General features: G+C 41.5%; 1 protein-coding gene across 2 annotated transcripts in view; it reads left to right on the forward strand.

The window, feature by feature from the left end:
- Positions 1 to 1,593: 1,593 nt before the first annotated feature.
- Positions 1,594 to 24,305, forward strand: part of REELD1 (reeler domain containing 1) — a 189,194-nt gene continuing 166,482 nt past the window's right edge. For both annotated transcript variants that reach the window (XM_086963292.1, XM_086963293.1), the window contains exon 1: positions 1,594 to 1,647. The gene's annotated coding sequence lies outside the window, so the exon portion shown is untranslated. The remainder of the gene's footprint in view (positions 1,648 to 24,305) is intronic.

Below are 24,305 nucleotides of genomic sequence, written 5' to 3' on the forward strand. Positions count from 1 at the left end.
TTGCATCTTAAAAAACAAAACTCATCATGGGGTCAAACCATGAATAAACATCCATTGTTGGCAGCGTTCTTGTACATAATAAAAAATAGTATCCTTCACAACAAAATGAATAATTATTCTTCCAATTAATAAAAAATTGAAAATTATCCATAAAATATATATGGCATAAAGTACCCTCTGCGTACTTTATAAGAATATTTCAAGTCACTGAGGAGTTTCATAACTATACAGAGGAGCGAGGCCAACCGTAATGTGTACTTTTTAAAGTTTTATGCAATTTAATTATATTATTTGACTTGTGCTTTTATGGATACAGTTATATCCGAATAAACATTAATTGAATTGAATTAAGTTCGTTTCGGTCATGGAACTCCTAGGTGACTTTCAATATCCGGTTAGAATATGGAAAGGGTACTTTATTCCTTGTAATGCATAGACACACCTTCACCCTCCCTCCATGCATCTTTAATTATTGCTGTCTTCATCATTAAGAGATAGAATGGTTGTAATAAGATATTAGATTTAGTTTAATGTAAATCAGACAATAAAAGCTGCAACTAAGAATGTGTAGAAACATGCATAGATGATATCTTTCGTGCAATGAGTTATCGTGTGCAAAAATAAGCATGGTGCATTAAATAGCTCTTTCTGGCCATCACAGTTCAAAAGAACAACAAACAAACAGTAGCCGTGTTCCATTGTTTAAACTGCAGCTGTAAGGATGATCTGGGACCTGCAGTTCAGCTTGGACGCTGGCTCTGGTAGAAGGCAGTATGATGCCACAACTCACCTGTAATAACTTATTACAGTTAGGCAGCTTTGCCAGTTAATTTGTTCGAGTGACTAGAGACATCAGAACCGGACAGTAATAAGAAAATCAGAGTCGCTCTTTTATTTAGGTATTGCAGGCTGTCAATGCATACAGTGTGGTCGCTGCTGTGTTCATGCAGACGATGCCTTAATCCATTACCAACCAGTCCTACCAGCTATCATTACTCTGCTCGATGCTACTCACTTTAAGGACCTGGGAAGGACTGCAGTCTGAGCGAGACACGCTGGGATCCGAGCATGTGCCCCACAGTAAACACAACGGGCTGAACAGTGGGCGCATTGGCTTTCGCTTGTCTTCAGCATTTCTGCTTGGTTACTGATTAAAACCGCATACAAGTCTGGCGGGCGGGTCAGTTCTCCGGCGTCGCTGATTGCACGGGCGATGCTTTGCTGCTGTGATTTCAGAGTGGCCCTCTCCTTCGATTTCCTTTACATTTTCTCAACGAAGCAGCAGGGCAGCGTTAATAGAGACGCAGCAGGCTGGCCACCCAGCGGAGGTCCGTGCTACAACCTCGAGAGGGGCACTAGTGTTACTGTAAAATTAGTTATCCGAGCTAGTGTGAGAGAGAGAGCTCAGGGCCGCGCGGGGCTGGTGGGGGCAGCCGGGAGGATCTCGGAGCACTGGTCACACATTGAGGACAGGCCCGCGCAGAGAGCAGTTCAGGTCTGCAATGCATACATCAGGCAACCAGATACTGAGCATTCAGGGCCAAGCAGCCAGGCGTCCACCCTTCCCGCTCCTCTCTCCCCGGCGCACCATCACTCGAGCTGCTAAGCTACGCCAGCCGGAGGAGATTGGACTGCAGGGGAAGAAACGTAAGGAAGATAAGTGGTCTAAAGAAAGTAGAGATGTAAAAGTAATTTAAAAAAAACGAGTACAGCAAAAGACTTGAAATAGGAATGCCAGAAAAATGTAATATATTTATATATATATAGCACTCTTCGTGTTTGTCCATTATAGGTGGACCCACCAGCTCTATATACACCACTGCCAGACCTGCGACCCCGCCTCCAGGGAGGTTGTGTGAGGCAGGGACAGGATGCAAAGGTACAGTAATTGCATCTAAAAGCTGTATTCTCTCATTGTCAGCAATACTGCGCGTTTCTGAGGAACAGAAGGGAAACGTATCGGACATTTGATAGCAAAGCGTATTGATAGCTCAGTGAATTGACTGTTCAGCACATAATTATGTGCTTTCCTACGGTTCAAATGTTCCAAATCACCCCCCGACACAGACTTTCACCCGGCTGCGATCGACATGAGGACAATTAATTGGAGTGCTAATAACAACATTACAACTTCAAAATATTATTAAATAGGGAAAGGTTTGGGCCTGAATGTGTGAAAAAATACATGACCTTGTGACCAATCGGGCAGATTCCCCCTACTTGGAGCCATGACAAACAGAACCAGCATCTTATCCTATATTTCCACTTCTTTCTTATTTCCTAAGAGCTGCAATTGGACCTCCATTTCTACCCCTCCTCTTCATCAATCCGATCTCCTCTTGCATTGTGTGTTTCCAGTCACTTGTCTGTAGTTGTAGACAGCCCCGCCGCCCCTTTCTTGTCCCCGCGCCCCCAGTGTCACCCTTCTCTGCTGACAGTCCTCCAATTGTGCCCGATTACCCTTGGGCGTGAATGCAGACACATAATAGCGCGCCTGCACAATGTCTTGTAACAATATCAGGGAGAGACTGTGATCATAATGCCTTTATGTTCCCTAATTTGAAGTGCGGCCCTTGGGGTCATATGATGGTGGCCAATGCTAGAATCCCCCCTGTTCTGGGCGCCTGGGATATCCTGATGTATGCAGGGCGGGCCTGGGTGACTCTTGTCCATGGCCTTTAGATGGATTACCGGCTAGCCCAGTGAACAGAGGTTTTGTTTAGTTGTGTTGCTGCTGAGTTCCTCTGTTCGCATTTCTCAACCTCTGCTTACGTCACTGCCCTCTTCGCTGTTGGTGAAGCCTTCATTATCCAGCCAGCCTCTGATATGGTATGTTTAGGTCTGGATGAGGGAGGCCCATTCGTCAGCCACATCGGCCACCTGTCCAGTGCTGGAGGCAGTCCCAGCATACTTCAGGCATCAGCCTGCAAATAAAATATCAGTGTGCGACGTTCACAGCATCGATAAATGAAATCACGAATGTTTCAAAGATTCCATAATTGCCGTAACCACTTTTATATTGTGAAACTATGAAGCAAGAGTAACCCCTTGAGCTCCAGCGCCATACAATAATTATAAACAAAAGATACACAAATGGCACGAGGGCAAAAAAAGATGGCTTTAGAGTTCGGTCCATCAATTGTTCTTTTTGCATTTGTCACCCTGAGTAGAACGTGTATGCCGAGACCGTGGTTCCCGTGCTCTCCATAGCCTGGCTGATGAGGGGTGATATCCCCAAACCCGTCCCAGGAAGGACCTGGCCTGGCAGTTCAGGCTGGACTGTTCCCATGAGGAGCAGGGTTAAACTGATTTGCGTATGGCTGGTTTTAAATTGGAATGGCATGGTAAGCAAAAAACAATGGATTTAGGCCCAGATCTCTGTACTGGGGTGGATGTTTGACGTTGCTCAACATTCTGTCCATCAATTGTTCTTTTTGCACACAGTAATTCTAAACAAAAATTAAGCCATGCTATTACTATTCTTGCATTTATATCTGATGAAGTGCTAAGGTCATTTTTGATATGGATGGACTGACACAGCCCAGTGAGTAAATCCTCTTTGTTGCAGTACATTAATGTGGTGAAGCCAATCGTGGAATACCTCTGTGTCTTACTTTAGCACAGGTGCTTTAAAGGAGTGGTACAAGATGCAAAGGTTTAAAAAGGCGTCTATCAAATTTTGGGTGCAAAATCATTTTTTTGCCGAAAGTTGACCCTAGCGCAGTGCTAAACAAGCATTGGCATAGCCAATAGGTCTCGCCTTTGGGACCTTATAAGTGTTTAACCATGCAACAGTTGATGTTGTTGCACCAATAATTTTGTGCTGGATAACTGAACACTTATAAGGTCCAAAAGGCGAGACCTATTGGCTATGCCAATGCCTGTTTTCTTTGTACACAAGCACTTTCTGCTAATGCATGTTTTTTCCTAGCTGTGCTTCTTTGCATCACTGTATTTATGCTTTAATGCCACTTTTTGTCATATGTGCTTCTTTTACTTTTTATGATCTCTACCTGTCTTATGGACTTTTTGTTCCGAGCACTAATGTTTATGGTTTATTGCCTATTGTTTTGTTGGCTCTGCTTTCTATTGGAGGTGGTGTTTGAAGTCTACAGATGGGTTGTGCTGCTTAGCTGTGATAGAGAGCTCTTGGTTGCTTCTCTGCTCCCTCCACGCCATACGCTTCCCCTGCCTGAATTTCACATCCCAGCTGGCCTCTCCCTGCCTCTCTTCCAGCATTGCTGAACCTCTGTGCTGTTCTCGTCCTGTCCAGCGATCATCCATCCCTAGAGACGACAAACCCCCCAGACTCGAGAGCCCGGCGCTGGACAGCTCACACCCAAACATGGTGAAGAAGGGACGAGCCGCAGTGATTGCCGGTCTGCTCTTTCTCTGCCTCCTTTGCGCCATAAAGTCCACCAAACAGGAAGACAATATACTAGAGGGCTGATCACGGGACAACACCGCCCAAGCCTGATCCTCCGGTGCCTTATGCATTTGCATCCTGTATTCATATCCAGCTGCTTCATGCATGCTTCTAACCAGGGCAAGATCCTGAGAGCCAGTAACTTCTGCATGCTGCCGCTTTCTCCTGGTATATACCTGCAGCCTCAGGCATACCAGTGCTGCCCCTGTGCACGCTGACTCTATCAGTCGTCCTAGCTGGCTTATGTTGGTTCCCGGTGCCCATTCTTCTCCCACACCATGTGACCTATGCATGCGCCACCTGTCATGTGCACTTTTTAGTATTATTATTTTTTATGATGATGCACATCGTCAAGAAAAAAACGAAGGCTGCAGAGCACGGCCAAAAGGCATTGGCAATAGCTCCAAGGGCGAAACCTATTGGCTTTGCCAATGCTTGTTCTTGTTTGCATCCAGCCTCCTGGCACACTATGACACCACTGAAATGGTAAACTTCTAAACAACACAAGCTTCAGCTGCCTCCTTGGATGTATGTGAATTGTTTGCCATGCCAAGCTCCAGAACATACAGTTAATGTGAAAGAAAATGCAGATTCTGCTTCAAGCAGTGCATTCTTTCCCAGAAGCGGTCTCTGCTAGTATGTTCATATCGGCACCAGCCACCGGAGGAAACCAAATGTGAAAAATGTTTCTATTTTTAGCCTGCTTGGAGCAATATGTTTGCAAGCTCTCCAACTACATAATGGCCCATGACCTGGTGTCAATCCCTTGCCTTGAGCTAGCGACTATAACTTGGGTCAGTCGGCAATTATCGGGTGTTGTTGAGCTTGCTGCAGATTATATTGGCTGGGTTTTCGAATAGCAATGAAAAGGGAAGCCAGGGTAGAGGTGACTGGCATTTAATTACCTACAGCGGGGACGGGACAGGAGGGCGCCGAAGAGAGGACAGAAGAGACAAGCTGATCGGAGCAAAAACACAGAAGTAGATGCCTGCTTGTGCCCCGGGGGAACTGCAGGACAGCTAATCACAGCAAAAAGACAGAAGCCGATGTCTGCTTGTGCCCCGCCGCCCGGGGGAACTGACAGCAAAAATAAAGCAAAGCACACGCGAAGAGTCATTTTTGTTGCTATGGCAACAAAATGGCGTGGGACTGTCCACAGTCCCTACGGACACGCGCATGCTGTTTGTTATGGACAAATGGCGATAGCAGCCATGTTTGTCCATGCAAACGCGTGCATGAAAGCCCTCAGCAAATTGATTCTAAAAGGTACTCGCAATAGCGAGCACAGCACATGCGCTGCTTTCGTCAGGCGAGACCTAAAAACCACTGCATCACATAATGTGATACCCTTGATAATCTATCCAAAGTGGAGGATGCAATTTTAGCACCAAATAAAACCTGGTGCAAACAATGGGCATGCTGAATATGTGATATTTCCATGTGAAAATTGTACATTTTAGATGGTTGTCTTGTCTACATGTAGAAATTTAGACTGACGAGTGGCCCCTGTGTACTAATCTCACATAAAACTCTGCGTGCATGCCTGTGCTCTATGGTACGGCAGCTTACCATCTTTTGCTCCATCTCTGCCAATGACATTGGTGCGAAACTCCTTTTACAAATGTAACTGGTCTGTTTTGTCCCATTCATGCTACACAGCACGGTGCTTGTGTATTTTCACGTGTCCTACTTTTTAGCAAATCTGGGCATACGTGACTGGAGGACCACCTTATGTGCACTGCGGCAGAAAGTAGTTTCCGAATGCAAATCTGGGATTTAAAATATTGTTGTCCCATTCCGAATACAAACTTTAGTACAGTTGGAAAATTGAATTTTAAATAAACTTCAATTGCAAATAAAAAATCACCCCTTTATCAAGTTATTAGTTGTGGATACGTAATATGTATGTCTTGAGAAGTTTCATACGTGAGTCAGCACCACACAGAGTTGTGAATGTCCAGAAGGCCATTGGCATCAATACCTCCAGGGTTGGGCCACTTTTGATGAATGGCTGCCTCAGTGCATGAGATCATCACATTTCGCTCCCCGGAAGTCATATTTCCATCCCTCCTCCTCGGCCGGCAGAAACAATAAAATAAAAAGTGAGTGTGTGATAAAAAGGTAAAAGTATTGCCTGAACTCAGGTGTGCATGATGCCTACCACGAGTTAGCACCGCCCTTTCACAGACCCAGGGCACAAATCCTAAAAAAAGAAGTGGGTGGACTAACCTAGTTAAGTAGTATGCAAGTGACATCTCAGCGCGTGGCATTGCAGTGTGTGACATCACGGCTTGTGACATCACAGCACGTGACATCACAGGAACTGGTATCACAAGAAGTGATATCAGATCTTAAGCCCTCGCTTATATGTTTAGCAGGTGTATCATGAGTACATTTGGGCATATTTCGAGTATACTTGCGAACCCTCCTGATTTAGGCAGAATATTCACACTTTTGTACGCTACATATAAAATAATGTTACCTCTTGTCAGCGTTAAGCGTTCTGTAGCCAAAGTGCTTTAAAAGAAATAGTGATATTTAAATTATTACAACACCTCCTCAAGGGTAATAAGCGTATATAAATACAATTTATTTTGTGCATGTGTTGGGGAAGACCAACACATCTGACGTTCTAACAGTGCATGTAATTCTCCTAAACAGGGACTGAACAAAGTGAGAAGCCGCCTCTCCTAAGTATGTGTGAAGTGCTAACAAGGTGCCTTTATTTCCCCTATGCTGCATTTGCATCAGGTGTGAGGCTCCTGACTGCTGCCAGCCAGGAAACTCCAACAAAAGGAGACTTGATGACCCCTGAGACTCGGCCTTTGTTATTGTCGAGTATCCCAGCAGGAGTCAGAAATAATAGAGAGCCCCGTCCCTGCCTGCACGTTGTTGTGATCGAAAGCAGACAACAAAGTGCAGGCGCTGCTGAATGTGTCCCGGTGTTTGGAAATTACACAGGACGAATTCAGCATCTTTTTAGTGGGACCCAACTTCTTGGCAGGGTAAACGGCATCCACCCTGTGAAAGAAGTGGGGGGAATCCGTCCACCCATGTGGACCCCCGACTCGTGCCCTGCTCATACCCCTGTGTAAACAGATGGATTTATCCAAGTTAGGTTCAGTATTAATTTCGTAGGGTGTATATCCATCGTGCCGTGGCTAACAGGGCATCCCAGTCCACTCCTGTTCGCACATCATATACCTGCTTTGGTGTCTCAGCATTCTGATCTGAGAGAGCAAGGCTCTGAGGAAGGAGGGCAGAGTAGGAATGGAGGTTGGGAACAAGGCTTCCGGGTATAGAGTACAAAATGGTCAGTGAGGCTCATAGCTGTGGGTCCTAGATTGAGAAAAGTGCTTTATTTGTGCCAGTTTTTGTCAGTGCTCTGGACCAGCACTTATTTATGAAAGTCCACCACACTGTGGCACTGTCTGGTTACTTATGAGAAGAGTTAGCAATTGTGTGTCTTAAAAATGAATTTCCTTAAAAAATATTAATAAAACTAGCCATCCCTATAGCTTGAGTTGATCTGAAATAGTAAAAATTTCACACTTTTTTTAGTGTGATGGTTAGTAGGTAATGTCAGCACTTGCTTTTGGGAGCAGTAGTGGGATTTGTGGGTGGTATTAGCTGCAGTGGACTCCTGAGATATACGTTAGGCCCTGGCACTTACATTTTTTACAAATGAAACAGTAATTGCGAGAAGCATGGGAATAAGAATATTTCAGAGCGTCAAGACACAAGTACACACCTCATTGTCTTCTATATAGTGCATTGCTGCGATCCAGTGTGGCCTCAAAACATTGTTACCTTGTCCTCTGAGGCAAAATGGGAGCAGGTATATGTGGGCGTGAAGAGTGTTGGTTGATGAAGCCTAGATGTAGACTTGAACATTCTGCTTGGCTAACTATTGGAGTGCGCTTCTAAATAAATTGTACAAGATGTAGCAGCATAGCCCCACCATATGCTTGTGACGGAAATGGTGAAGAGTGTTAGAAATTGGGGTCTCTAGTTGACAGTGGTTTACACCTTGTCTAAGTAGGGACCCTTATTCTAGTCAGGGTAAGGGGATAACACAGCTAAAATAACCCCTGCTCACCCCCTTAGTAGCTTGGCACGAGCAGTCAGGTTTATCTCAGAGGCAATGTGTAAAGCATTTGTACATACACACATGTTAGCACAGTGAAAACAGTACAAAACAACACCACACCTGTTAAGAAAAATAACCAGTATTTATCTGAATCAAACAAGACCAAAATCACAAAAATCCAACATACACAAGCAAAGATATTACTTTTAAAAGGTTTGAAATTGTTCAGTATGTGAAAAAACAATCCCAGGCATAAACTGAGGAAAATACACAATAGATTAAACAAACAAACTAGTTCAGTTAGAAAAATTATTTATAGTTTAATTTGATAAAAAGGGGATAATAAAAATTAAACACATTAATCACAGTTGATAAAAAGGATGATACATATGTATTCACAAAACAGATAAAAAAAGGGTTAACTGGTCTCCAGTCAACGCGTTTCGACATATACAATATGTCTTCATCAGGACATTAACCATCAACAAGCTCTGTAAGACATAATTATAGCATAAAATTACTATAAATGTAAAAATACTATCACATGATTACTACTGAACTAGTTTAAAGTTTGTTAGTACATTCTATTGGTAAACAGTACATTCTTCATTCCAAATATATGATATACCGCTCTAATAAGACAACAAAATAGATAAGTACCTATATCTACAAGTGGATCTTTGTAACAATACAAAAATTGATTTGGCAGACAACAAATATTGTTTGATCAATTTAGCTGAACAAGACATGATGTAATTTTTGTTCAGAAGCTTCCTAATAAAGCATCTTCTTATTAGTACAAGATAACGTTCACTTAATTTCATTTGAGACTGATTGTAAAACAGGGAGAGGTGTGCTTGTTAGATATCCTCTATATTAAGTGTTTCGCATCATAAACATTTATCTGCCACCATTTCAACTTTAATTTGCAAAAAGATTTTTCAAAGGTCTAAAAGCATGTTCTGTCTCTATCAATATATAGGTACAAGACAAAAAATGATAAAGGCATATTCACCGAGATATACACAAATGTCCATTACTGAACTCTTTGTACAACCAATATGATGTTATCTACTCAAGCAGTGCGAGAATAAAGGTAAAAGAAAAGATAAGAAAAGACAAAGTAGATAATTAATGAACAGTTAATGCGTCAATGAGGAAAGGGATTTATATTATTTTTATTGTGTGTTTACCATTGGACTAGTCTAGCTAAGCTAAAGTGTTGCTCTTTTGCTTAAAAGGGGGGGGCCCAATAACCATACTTAAAAGTAATACATTCTTACCTATTAGGCAGCAATATATGGGGACATATGTTGAGTCTCTTCTTTATTTGTCCAAGAATTGGAAACAAAGTCAAAAGATCCTAAAGTGAAATGATATAGTCACAATAGTGCGCATTTTAATGTTGAAAGTGGTCTAGAATGAGCAAGGGTTTTTTTAAAAACTTTTTATATTTTTACTCCCCCATTCTTACCCTAAAATTAGAGTTTATAAGTCCCACAAAGTTGATTCCGGTCTTTAAGATGGAAGGTAACGTAGTTACTTAAAATGCTGTTTGTGCTACCTATCAAAGAGGAGAGGAAAAATATACACGATTTATATTTAAATCAAGAATACTATGATACCTATCAGAGTATAGCCGATACACTGCTTACCGAGTGGAAAAGGTGAAGTCACTTATGAATAGTGACAACTGTTGCTGGTAGCAGCTGCACGCCACGATAACTTCTGAAGTTGTATCTTAGGGGGCGGCGAGACTCCTAACTAAAAGAACAGTTGTCCTTAATTTGAAATAGTCGAAAACTAGTATGCACATGATATTAAAGAAAATACTTCACAAAGAGCGATAACTCTAACATACCTTTCTAGCCGTTATATAATAATCCTCGCCAACAAAGATATATGGGGAATGGCGCCGGATGAGGAGCCGGCTTACTGCAGAGCGAATTACACTCCCAAAGCGTACGAGGGCGCTTCACCACACAAGCATGTCCTGTGGGGGGAGGACAGAAAAATTCAATTTAAAGGGAGACTCCTACGGGAGTTCGAGGTATTTTTTGACTGCATGCTACACACGCTTACCGTAAGCGCTAAGGAAAAAACGCCGCTTCCAAGTGGGGTTGCATTCAAATCTACACGCACGTGATTCCTCCTAAGTATATATAGTTCCTATTAAGAGAAGGAGCGCTTTAATATAACCAGCGTCAAAACGAAGTAAGTAATTTAATTGTCCTAACAGAGGTTTCAGGTAGCTTACCGAGAGCGCTAAAGGTAGCCAGCTGCATCCGGGTTCTGCCAACAGGTCAGTTTGCGAAAATAGAGCAACTCTGATAGGTCGATTTGGGCGTTCTTTTATATGCACATTTCCAATTGGGTAAGCTCTCATCTGCGTGTTTCTTAAAGGGACCAAGCTCTTATATAGTCTAGTCTATGAATGTATGTAGCGCTGGAAACAAAACTTGTAAGAAAAACAGGGGAAAAAGGCAGCACTATGTTTCTAGGAATAAATTGATGCCCCTACATACTGTAATGCGTTTATCTCGACTCCATACTCTGCACTTAAGTCGGCAATTATAAAAAAATATACATATTGATCAAAATTGAATTACATTATAGGCAGGGGCTATTATGTCAGCTCTCCGTGTATGAATACACCATAATCACAAAAATCCAACATACACAAGCAAAGATATTACTTTTAAAAGGTTTGAAATTGTTCAGTCCATGGGAAACTAGGGAAGCGTCACTTTTATAACAAAGTACCTGGGATGCATCAAAATCAAAGTAAAAAGCAGGCCCAGGTGAGCTTGGGTGACAGAAAAGCAAAGCAATGTGTTGGTTACTTACTGCCAGGGGAGGTGATTCGTCGGTCCTTACTGCAGCACAGAGGAAGTGAGGTGTCAGTTCCTTACTTTGAGGGGAGGTTATGTGTCATTTCCTTACTGTGAGGGGAGGTGATGCATCGGTTCTGGACATACGGCCTCAGTTTTTTGCTGCTGGGCAGCGCTGTTGAGGAACTTTGGCGCACAGATGCATTGGGAGGTAAATCCGAATGCACTGGGTCGATGAAGTGGTGGTGAAAAAGGTGCTGCATCGATTTTTCCAGCCGCAAGCGGGTGATGTGTCGATTTCTTCACCCGTACAGCAGGGCCTGCATCAGTGTTGGAGGATGTACCACAGATGTAGATGACAAAGTGCTCGGGACTTATGCTGTGGCGATCTTTCAGCCGCACGGTAGGCGCTGCGTTAATTATTCAGCAGCACCATGGCAATGCGTTGGTTTTTCAACCACAAGGTTGTGCTGTGTCAGGAAAAACCAGCGCTGGAGGTAGATGGGTGGATTTTCTTTAGTCCTTTGCAGCAAGACCACCTACTAGGGCCCATAACTAGAATTGGCGAATGTCTGACATAATATCGACAGACAGAATATCGATATGCAAAAATATCGGAGCAAAAATATCGACAGCAAAAATATCGGAATCCTATCTTCATTAAGGTAAGTACAAAAATATCGAAAAAATAATATCGAAGTACAAAAATATCGGAATCAAAAATATCGTTTTTTTAAATGTATTAATAATAATGTAAAAATAAATTTAAAATACATATAATTTTACAACTATTAAATAAAAATATTAAAACAAAATTAAAACTAATACATATACATTTAAAATAAATAAAACACTTAATAATTTAAAGTAATTTTAAATAGTTTCATGTAATTTATTTGATTTAATGTAATTTTTTTTGTTTTTACCCTGTACGCCTGTACCCCAAAAACCCCAAACTGACCCTGAACCCTAAAAATATCCCTGTACCCCAAAAACCCAAAACTGACCCTGAAACCTAAAAATACCCCTTTACCCAAAAACTGAAAACTGACCCTGAACCCTAAAAATACCCCTTTACCCAAAAACTGAAAACTGACCCTAAACCCTAAAAATACCCCTTTACCCAAAAACTGAAAACTGACCCTGAACCCTAAAAATACCCCTTTACCCATGAACTGAAAACTGACCCAGAACCCTAAAAATACCCCTTTACCCAAAAACTGAAAACTGACCCAGAACCCTAAAAATACCCCTTTACCCAAAAACTGAAAACTGACCCTGAACCCTAAAAATACCCCTTTACCCAAAAACTAAAAACTGACCCTGAACCCTAAAAATACCCCTTTACCCATGAACTGAAAACTGACCCTGAACCCTAAAAATACCCCTTTACCCAAAAACTGAAAACTGACCCAGAACCCTAAAAATACCCCTTTACCCAAACACTGAAAACTGACCCTGAACCCTATAAATACTCCTTTACCCAAAATTAATTAATATTATTTAATTACCAATTAATTATTAATTAACAATAACAATAAAGTAAATATATTAGCACATTTGCTGTAATTAATTTAATTAAATAATTAATATTATTTTTCCCAATTAATTAATTAAGAATAACAATACATTATATATAAAAAACATTACTATAATTAATGTAATTAAATAATTAATATTAATTAATTACCAACTAATTAATAATTATAAATATGTCAAAAATTATATTAATTAATTAACTAATTAATAGAAATTAATTACCAATTAAATATTTATTAAAATATGTACAAACATATATCAATTAATTAATTATTATTAAATTACTTCCCAACCTATTCCCCTTTAAACCCATAACCCGCTACAGAACATATTTATCAATTAATCAATTAATTAAAAATAAATAAAAATTATTTCTCAATTAATTAATTAATAATTCCTAATAATTAATAATTAATTTAACATAATTAAATTACTTCCCACCCTATTCCCCTATAAACCCACAACCCGCTACAGTAGTAAAAGACAATATTTAATTAAATTACATTAAAAATAAATAATACAACATAATAAATACAATATAATATACACTAAATTTATTTAAAAATTGATATTAGTAACATCAAAGTTATTAATTTCGATATTATTGACATCGATATTTACAACTTCGATATTACTGATATCATACCAATATCGATATTAAGACTGTCGATATTACTTACCTTCGATTTTTTGTCCCATCGATATTTAAACTTCGATATTTTTGTATATCGATATTTAAAAATCGATATTTTGTCTGTGTACCAGAATTGGCACCACTTGGCAGGTCAGAACTCCCAGCAGAGGAATTCAGGGGCTGCAAGTGAAGTCTTTGATGGCCCTTACACTTAACATGAGGCAAGCATACACAAGCCCTTGAAGAACCTTGGCAAGCAGAATACAGAAAGAAAAGTCAAGTCCTTGCACTGCCCAAGACAGAAGCAGCAAGTAGTAGGGCAGCACAACACAGCAACAAGCAGAGTTTCTGCTCCCCTCCTACAGCTTCTCCAGCACTTCTTCGTGGCAGAACCTTCTCTTAGTCCAGAAGTGTCCTGAAGTTACAGCTCCAAAACGTATACCAGTTTCTGCCTCTGAAGTAGGCAAACTTCAAAGAAAATTATTTGTAGTGCACAAGACCCTGCCTTCCCTGACCTGGCTCCAGACACTACAGCGGGGTGGACGCAGCTTTGTGTGAGGACAGGCACAGCCCTCTTCAGGTTTCAGTGACAACTCCTCCCCCCACTCTAGCTCAGGAAGACACCTCAGCTCCCTTTTTGTGACTGTCTAATGTGAATACACAAACAGTCCAACTGTCAGTCTAAACCAGACGTGGATTCCACTGGCAGGCAGAGCCACAGGATGGTAAAGCAAGCAAATACCCACTTTCTGAAAGTGGAATTTTAAAGCATTCAATCTAAAAACCAACTTCACTAAAAAATGTATTTTTAAATTGTGAGTTCAGGGACCCCAAACTCCAAATCTCTATCTCTTCCCAATTGAAAGTTACATGTATAAGAGGTTACAAGGCAGCTCCAATGATAACCTATGGCAGAGACAGCCCTTGCAGTAATGAAAAACAAAATTTGCAGTATTTCACTATCAGGACATGCAAAACACACCAGTGCATGTCCTACCTTTTAAATACTCTGCCCATGGGACCACCTTGAGCCTACCTTAGGGGAGCCTTACATGTAGTAAAAGGGAAGGTTTGGGCCTGGCAAGTGGGTGCACTTTCCAGGTCAACATGGCAGTTTAAAACTGCACTCACATACACTGCAGTGGCAGGCATGAGATTTGTTTGCAGGGCTACTCTTGTGGGTGGAACAATCAGTGCTACAGGCCCACTAGTAGTATTTGATTTACAGGTCCTGGGTACACATAGTGCATGTTACTAGGGCTTGCCAGTAAATACCATATGCCAATCATTGATAAACCAATCATAATCACAATCTCAACAAGAGAGTATATGCACTTTAGCACTGATTAGCTGTGGTAAAGTGCCCAGAGTCCTAAAGCCAACAAAAAGAGGACAGAAAAATTAGGAGGAAGAGAGCAAATTGTTTGGGGATAACCCTGCAAAAAGAGGCAGGTCCAACAGAGAGGTACGGTAGTTATGCTCTTTTAAAGGTGAAGGACGAACATAGAGAGAAGCTGGAAAATGAAGAGCCACCAGAATTATGTGGCAAGAAAAGGAAAATTATGCGGAATAATGCAGCACAATCTTTGCTAGTATCACTTGATAATTTTACAAATGCCGATACTGCCTGGGTAAAGATTTCACCTCATTAGTACCATTTTAACAATCAAATACAGAAATAAGCAACTGAAACTTGACCAGTTAACCTTTGTGAAGTGCCTTCCACTATTTGTGAACACATCACCACATTTTTAGTATCTTTTGATCTGTTGGAGCTAGAAACACATTTGTGGGTGAAATCTACAAATTATGTTGCACATGACAGATTACATGGCAAATACATAATTATGTAAAAAAAACTGCAGATTTGTGTAATTCCAGGGGCAAAAATTATTACAAATGTAAATTCCACTATTGAAGATAAAATGGGAAAACGCAACATGTTCAATGCAAAATCTATACAACAAAGTCTTATATTTCAAATGTTGATTTTGTCAGTGTATTAATCTGTCTTTTTAATCATGCGAACATGCACCAACAGTTAGGACCGGGAGCGGTGTAGTCTAATACTTGTTTTGGTGCTACCCGACTAGACCTATCGCTAATGCATTTAACATGAAGTCCAATTAACAGTACTGAAACATTCTTGATGAGAATGACAGACACAAGGTATAGTTTTGATGGTTTATATAAGTAATTAATAGGCAAAATACATAGAATGTGCTGTCAATACTCTTAACAGCAAAGCATATAATTCATAAGTATTAATAACTTAATAATGATCTATGTGCAATCTGGCATAGAATCGCCTGCTAAAAGTGGTAAATGGGGGGTTCCGAGTTACAGCAAAAAGCACGTCCTTTTATAGGACTTTAGACAATAGTTTTGATACTGTAATGCACAAATACATGGCTCTCAGGATGTGCACCAATGAGGGACAAGCAAGAAGAAACATTCTACTACAGAATGCATTTGAGGATGCTCTTATAGTAGTATTACATTAGTCTCAGCTGTTCTCACAGTTTATTCAAGCCTGCTAGGTGAAACATTGCATAAGCAAGGCCTGGAACTGTTGGGATGCCCTTGGTAGGAAACAGCATAATGGAACAGTTCCGGGGACCATTCTCCGTTTGTTAGAGAAAGCTTGTTATACTTTATGTAGAACAAAAAACAATAGAACGAGTAATCACGCAGAGTGTTACAACAGTGCTTCAAGATGGAGGACAGTGTAAACACAGCTTATATTAGGGTAAGCTCAGTTTCAAATGCATTTAAACAAAAGAGAGAGAAAACAGTTCTCCCCTGTTGATTTATATTTTAATATAATAAAGCATTCATCAATTTTGGGTTCTACTGTTTGATCTCTCGCAGATCCTTCAAGGTATAGTAAAGATAGCTCTGCATCTCCTCAACCGTTACATTAAATCTCCTCATTTTTCTTTCTCTTATTGCTGACAGCTTCTTAAACTCACAGTCCATATTTCTGATTGATGACATTCCTTTGCAAAATTTTAGAAAAATAAGCACACATGCAATGCAGATTATGATAACCAAGAGAAGAGAGGAGTTAAATGCAATTTTAGTATTCCTCCACCTATTCTACCAAGCCACTCCCCTATCTTAGCAAAACCTCTTCCAATACATCCAAATATATAACCTAATCTTTCCCAGGTACCTCACTATTCCAGCTCAGTTAGTTTATTCATTATATTTTTAATGTTAGTAAAGTAGCTGACAAGCTTCTTATCTCCAGTGGGATATAAGCACAGCATTCACAAGCATGAATGACTTTGCAAACTTTCCCCTCCTTTGTGAGGAGCAAGTCCAACTCAAGGAGATTTTGCAGAATCATAGCTATCATTGCAACTAATTCTTTATTTATGATTGTTAGTGCTCCCCTTGTATTAGTAGCAAGCCCATCTACTAAAGTGGACAGTTTTCTAATCTTAACATCATTTAATGCCACTCCTATCTAAGTTGCAAGTGCTCCAAAGATATCACTAAGGATATGTTTAAAACTCCCTTTAGTCAGCTTTATGTATCAATCAAGAGGAAAATCCAGCTCATTAGTGTGATAGATCCTAAGGAAAACTAGAGCTGCATGGCAACTACCTACTCAGTTGTTTGGCAACTGAAAATACACTGACATACCACACACATAATGGATGCCATTGATACTTACCACTAATTCAGCAAATGTTCTGAGTTTAACTTAATACTTATGATCACATTCACCTCATCCCAAATTTTTAACAGTCTTATTTCCCACTTTTTTTCTTATCACACACAAGGATTCTTTCTTGGCAATGTCAATACTCTATTATGGAGGTGGTTTCTTTAAAATCTCCTTGCCTTTCCCAATAGCATGTTCTGCACTCGCTGTCCTTTCTTCATTCTCTTCATCTACTCTTATCTTTTTGTTCCGTTCATCTACAAATACCCTTTCGTCTTTTTTAATTCTACAGGTTATATTAAGCTTCTTTGATTGGTAGCGCTCATGTTAGTACAGGAGTAAAGAATTACATGATATGCTGAATCTGATCCCCTGACTTAAAACCCTCGTAAGAATGATAAACATGTGTGGTAGCCCACAAATACATATTAGCATCATTCACAATTGGCACAGCTTCTAAAAGTTTATCATATTTGGAATAGAATAACTTAATGGTCTGCTGATAAAAGAGATGTAAGAAAACAGAACATGGAAATGAGTAAGACATAGGTAAGTGGAAATATTCTGCCCTTCAACCGCAGAGGTTTGAAGTTAAGAACAAATGTAACAGTAATGTACCTCCATAACTTTCGCATATTCCGCCGACATTTGTATACGTTGTAACTGTAGACAATCTCATGCTGTGGAACATGTGAGACTTAACGTTCGTGTACCAGATTACTGACCATGAGCGTAATGGAAGTGTTCACTGAAGCACAAGGTATATCACCTCGGAACAGATAAACATCTAACAGCCATCCAATCATAGAAACAGATATAGTAGCTGCCAAAACAACAAGCAAGAATTTGCAACGTCGCTGCGCCATGGTAGCTTAAATCAGATCAAGGAAATACAATAATCTCAGAGTGAAGCATTAGAGTCCTCTAACTCTTCCCTAATGTCACTATCCTATCTCAACAGCTTCAGGGATTTTTTTCTGCAGCAATGGTAGGGCTAAGGTGCTAATGACCTCTGACCATTACCCTAGCTTTCTATTCTTTGATTTAACATTTGTCAGTGACTTACACAAGTGAGCTCTTTGTGTAACTTGTCTTTGGCTCAGATAAGTTAATCAATCTCAGTCAGGCAATCATCGGATTCAAGATTTATTTTGGCAAGACATGTCCAGTGAGTACTTTCAGTTGAACTTTCTCTCAGTAGTCAAGTCTATGCTTTCATCCATAATGTCAGGGTGATCAGCCTGCCCTGGTTCTTCTACCTCGTTAACTTCCCTTATTGCTTCTGGTTTCTTTCTATTGGTTAATAGTCTCTTTCGGGTTGTTAAAGGTCTGTGGCCAGCCTTCATCAGCCGAGCCGTGATCCTTAGAGGTGCTTGATATTTCTGGTTCTGATGAAGCTAATTCGGTCTCAGAGGTAGAGCTTCTTCGTACCACACTACCCCCTGACTTCTTCAACCCTGACTTTAGCAGTTTTGTTTCAGCTTTCCATGAGTTTTCATTGTCCCAGAATGTTTATTCACAATCTAGTGGTTGTCATCACAGCAGTTGCAGGAATGACAACGCCTTCACCTGGCTCTTCTCCCCGATGATGCTTTGCTGTGGAGACTGTGGGCCCTCAGATCAGTCTTCCTCTTCTTCAGAAGCATCGGAAACTTCAAACCTAGGTGACTCGAGTTAGTGAATGTTTTTTTCTGCTCCTTCCTCTTCTCCTCCCACCTTCTTTGTGTGGGAGGCATGTATTCAATTCGGCAGACTAGCAAACTTGAAGACAATGTTGGTAACCAGGATCGCCCGATAGGGGCCTCTCTAGTGCTCCTCCAGACAGGACTTGCATATATGTTTCTTTATGTGAACCCAATTGCTGGGGTTCACATCATGTCCTGCAATATGGTCAAGCAAGAACTAAGTCGCTGCAAATCGGGCTCGCCAGACGACCCTTGCCCTCCTAAATTCTGGAGCCGCATAGCTGACTTTGTGGTCCCCGCTATTCAGCGCATATGGAATCTGTCCATCTCATCGGGGGTGTTCCCGGATATTTGGAAACATGCCACTCTTCTCCCCCTAAAGAAGAAATCTAATGGGGACCCTAAGGATCTCAATAATCTCCGTCCAATCTCCCTCCTTGCAGCACCAGGCAAAATGCTTGAAAAAAATTATCCAGCGGCAATTAAATCAATTCATTGAGTACAACAAAACTCTACACGAGACGCAATCAGGCTTTCGACCTGGATTTAGCACCGAAACAGCTTTAATTGAGGTGGCAGAGTCAGTGAGGTGGTCGATGGACTCGGGAGACTCAGCGATGCTGGTGCTCCTGGATCTGTCGGCCGCCTTTGATACGGTCGACCACGCTATACTACTGTCTCGACTGGCGGAGATAGGTATCCAGGGTCAGGCACTGAAGTGGTTACAGTCCTATCTGACTCAAAGAACTCAGAAGGTGGCATTAAGGGACGTCTCTTCTACACCTAAAGCGCTGAACTGTGGCGTCCCACAGGGCTCAGCTTTGAGCCCACTCTTATTTAATGTTTACCTGGCTCCACTCTTCACGCTGATCGCCAATTGGGGGATCAAGGCAATCTCATACGCCGATGATACCCAATTGGTGTTCCTATACTCAGAAGTGTCAGAGGCATCCTTCTTAAATTTCAAGGGGTGCCTACAAGACGTAGCCTGCTGGATGAACACTAATAAATTAAAACTCAACACTAGTAAAACTGAGGTGATCTTCTTTGGCAAAGACTCCCCCCCACCATCTGATTTGTGGTGGCCGGCAGAGATGGGTCAAGCCCCCTCGCCTAGCCATTCAGCAAGAAATCTAGGTGTGCGATGGGATGATAAGTTGTCCTTTGTTTCACACATACAGCAAGTTGCTGGCTGCTGTATGAGCAAGTTGAGGAATCTACGTAAGATCCTTCGACTTCTACCAGTTAGCTGCCGAAAAACTATAATCCACGCCACAGTTACATCTAGGCTGGATTACGCTAACGGTCTGTATCTGGGCCTACCAAAGTACCTTATACAGCAACTACAACTGGTCCAAAATGCGGCTGCAAGACTTTTAATGAGGATTCCGTTCAAGCACTCAGTCTCTCCGTACCTCCTTTCCCTTCATTGGTTACCAATTGCCAGTAGAATAAAATTCAAAGCACTTACTCTGGCCTTCAGATCTCTATACGGAAACTGCCCAAATTACCTGAAAGTTCGACTACCAAGGTATTCCCAATCTCGCTCGCTCAGATCCAACAACCATGTGCGACTGACAGCCCCTAGAGCAAAAAGAGCCCGACTGGGCGGACGAACCTTCTCGGCCAATGTGGCCAAACTATGGAACTCACTACCCGTCACTCTCCAACAGGCCCCATCTGAAGCCTGTTTTAAACATCTGCTGAAAAGCTGGCTGTTCACCCAGTCACGCTAAATGCTACCCTCTCCAGCTTCCGCGGTCTTATACACTTGTTCTCTCAGCGCCGGGACACCTCCTCGTGTGGTAGCTGTTCGCGCTATACAAAATTCTGTATTATTATTATTATTATTATTATTATGTCCTGGAGATTCTCTAATGGCATGAGTAGCAGCATTAACTAGATGAGAGCTAGAACACACCACACCAACCAGTCATTTGCAGTACTTGAGAACCAGGTTATATGTGAGATTCCCAAGAGCAGCTGCAGGAACAGAAGGAAATCACACTGCTCTCCTCATCAGTATCTCTTGAGAACACAATTCTGTTAGTTTACATGGGGTACTTTGGACGCTCATCAGAACTGAGGGAGAGCATCAGGCCACTTTAATGATATGGGGGCACCAGCCTTGGCCAATTTAGATTTGATGGTCCTGTCCATCTCTCTACATTACCTGAAATCTCAGGTCTGTAGCTACAATGGCATTTCTCATCAACCCCTAATGCTGTGCACAACAACTGCATTACCTCACATTTGAAGTGAGTTCCTTGATCCAATTCAAGGAGAACTGACATCCAGAATTGTGGTATTAACATCTGCAGTATACATTTAGCGACTGTTAGAGTGTTACATCTCCTAATGGGATATACCCCGGCCATCAAGAAAATAAACACACAATGATGAGGATATACCTCACTTGATTGCATCTGGGCATCTCCACAAAGTCGATTTGGAGATGGTTGAAGAGACCATCAGACTTTCAATGTGGCTCAACCTTTTTGCCCACATCTTGCTTCTGACACGTGCACAACACTGATGCAGATTCTCTTCCGTTGATCTAAAATGAGGGTTATACCAATATGACTTAAAGGTAGACACTATTCCATCTCTACATGCATGGGGCTATGTATGTGCCGTACCATAGCAGGCAGCAAGGAATCGGGCAGAACTGGTTTTCAATTTCTAGAAACCCAAATGTCACTGGCATCATTCACACATTCCATCTTTTCCCATTAGGTCCATTTCCATTTCTGAAGCAGTATGTTGCAGTTCTTTCACATCATTAAAGCTGTGTACAGTACTTACCAGCATATTGGAGATAGTCTCTCCTGTATTGCATGGATTATCCATGTGGAAGGTGCTGGACTAAATAGCACAGTCTTGGGAAATTTTGTCTGCATAACGATTGCCTCTGGTGACAAAATCTTGGCCACTATTGTGTGCAGCACACTTCACCACTGCAATTGTTTTGGGGCAATTGCAAAGCTTCCAACAAAGCTGAAACATACAGTCCCTTGCAGATGAGGATCCTGTGGTTGTCACGAAACCGTCGCTGCGACCACAACTGCCCAAATCCATGCACAACTCTGAACCCATCTGGCTGTCATTGTAAATGGTGACTAATGAACATTTTGAAGTACAACAGGACCTGGTAAAAAGCTACTTATACAGATGTTACATGGCACAGGTAGGATGCTTCCCCAACCCCACTTAAGGTGCATATAGCATAGGCGGCTCTGAAAATACTGCCTCAGTCTCTCAAACAAGACCATCAACAAAAACAGGATCAGATTTAGGAAGGGGTACATCCAGTATGTTGGGTTGCAGTTTCGTGCACAATTCCCTAACACTAACACAGTTATGGTCAAAATCACTCCCTTTCTCTCTGTAGCTGGCAACAAAGAAGCAGTTTCTAATGTGTTAAATCTCCTTATGGAAACGTTTTCGACAGCAAAAATGATTCTCTCATAGCAGGTTCAGTGACTGTTTGTCAAATGTTGCATGCGGTGTGGGACATGAGAATCTCAATTGATTGAGGAAACATTACAAGTAGGGGGTAACCCATCACTAGCCCTAAGGTTTGCTGAATGCTAAGGCTCACCACTGCATCCACTTTAATTCAACCAGGCAAACCAGTTGCCACAGGACTAAGAATCACAGAGACGTTCCCAATAGGGCACTCAGTCTCACCATGGGCTTGTGCTACTACCAAGAATGCACACCCATCTCTATCATGCCAAAAGAGTACAAATTCTTTCCATATTCTGGTATTCCAAGAGCGGGTGCACTGCAAAGCAATTTTTTGAGCTCCTGGAAGGCTTCCATGCTTTGATATTCTTTGGTACCGGGTCATTGACATCATTGTGCATCAGTCTCAATAAAGGCTTTGCCACAAAAACAAAGTTTGGGATCCATTGCCGGCAATAGCCAACCATGCCCAAGATCATTCGTACCTTCCACTGTATAGTTGGAAATTTCATCTTAAGGATTGTCTCAATGTGCTCATGATGCACTCGTCTCACTCTATTTTCTATCTGATGTCCCTGATATATGACTCCTTTCTAGCAATACTGTAATTTCTTAGGAGAAACCTTATGCAAATTCTCAGCCAAATAGTTGAGCAGAGCAATAGTGTCTTGCCTGCAGGCTTAATTGGTGATTGATGCAATCAAAAGATTGTCGATTCACTGTATTAGGGTCGAAATGCATGGTGACTGCAATGACTCTACATTTTTTTTCAGTATTTGATTGAAATATGATGGGCTTTCAGTATTCCCATGTGGGTCAGGACACCACACAAGGGTCTTTTCTTGGAACCGGAACACAAAGATAAACTGGCTGTCTTTGCGTAAGGGAACCGGAAAGAAGGCCTGACCAGGGTCAGTGACCGTAAACGACTCAGCGTTTGGGGGAATTTTCGAATGGGATCACAGTATGGTTCGGTACCACAGGATAGCATAGATCAACAATTTGGTCAATTGTCCATAGATCCGGTACGATCCACCACTTTTCATTGGCTTTTTGTAATGCCATAATCGGTGAGTTACATGAACTTCCAATGACTTCCTTGCAGGTGCCCTGTTCTATCATGCTCCTGATGACAGGTGTAATTCCTGCAATGGCTTCTTGGGTCATTATGTATGGACAGGTTTGGGGAACAACAACATTGGGTCAAAGGTTTATCTGTAGGGGTTTGGCGCCTTTGATCAAGCCAATTTCTCTCCCAGACATCCTCTCTAACTGTTTCCCTCAAATCAATTGAAAGATCGCACCTAGTAATGACCGGATACAATCTAATGACATACTCCAGTGTTCTTAATTTAAATTCTGCATTGACTGCTTTAGTCTAAATTCCATCTCTGTCCTGCATACAGTAAATGACACAGTTGAGTTTGCAAAGAAGATCCTTTCCTAGCAGGTTCACAGGACCCGAATCACAAACCACAAACTTATGTTGTTTCTTGATAGCTCCCATTTTTACTGGAATAGGGGCTGTAATTTGGGTAGTGCACTGCGGATTGGTGATGCCTACGGCTTGGACTTCTTTTCCCGAGAGGGGTAGGTTAAGGACCTCAACTGTTTTATTGGTCAAACAAGTGACTCCTGTGTCTATATGAAAAGATATAGGATGCCCGTTAACCTCTCTGTCCATGTATGGTGCACTCTGGTCTACTTCCAGGACTGCACAAAGTACACTCTCCTCCCCTTAGGCACCATCAAAGATCCTGTTTAAAATCTGTGGAAGTCTCAAACATCACAGGAACAGGAGCATTCTAAAACATCATTGAATTGAGGGGAAGCTTATTTTTCAATTCAAAATGTGAAATCTCTCCCTGCATCTTCATCTGTCCAGGAGTATTCTGTGAAAATGCTGATTTGGGGGCTTTTGAGGTCAACACAGGGGGTCTGTGATTTGGGGGAAGTTCT

This window comes from Lissotriton vulgaris, chromosome 3_1, assembly GCF_964263255.1.
Source record: "Lissotriton vulgaris chromosome 3_1, aLisVul1.2, whole genome shotgun sequence".
In the NCBI taxonomy this organism is placed as follows: domain Eukaryota; kingdom Metazoa; phylum Chordata; class Amphibia; order Caudata; family Salamandridae; genus Lissotriton; species Lissotriton vulgaris.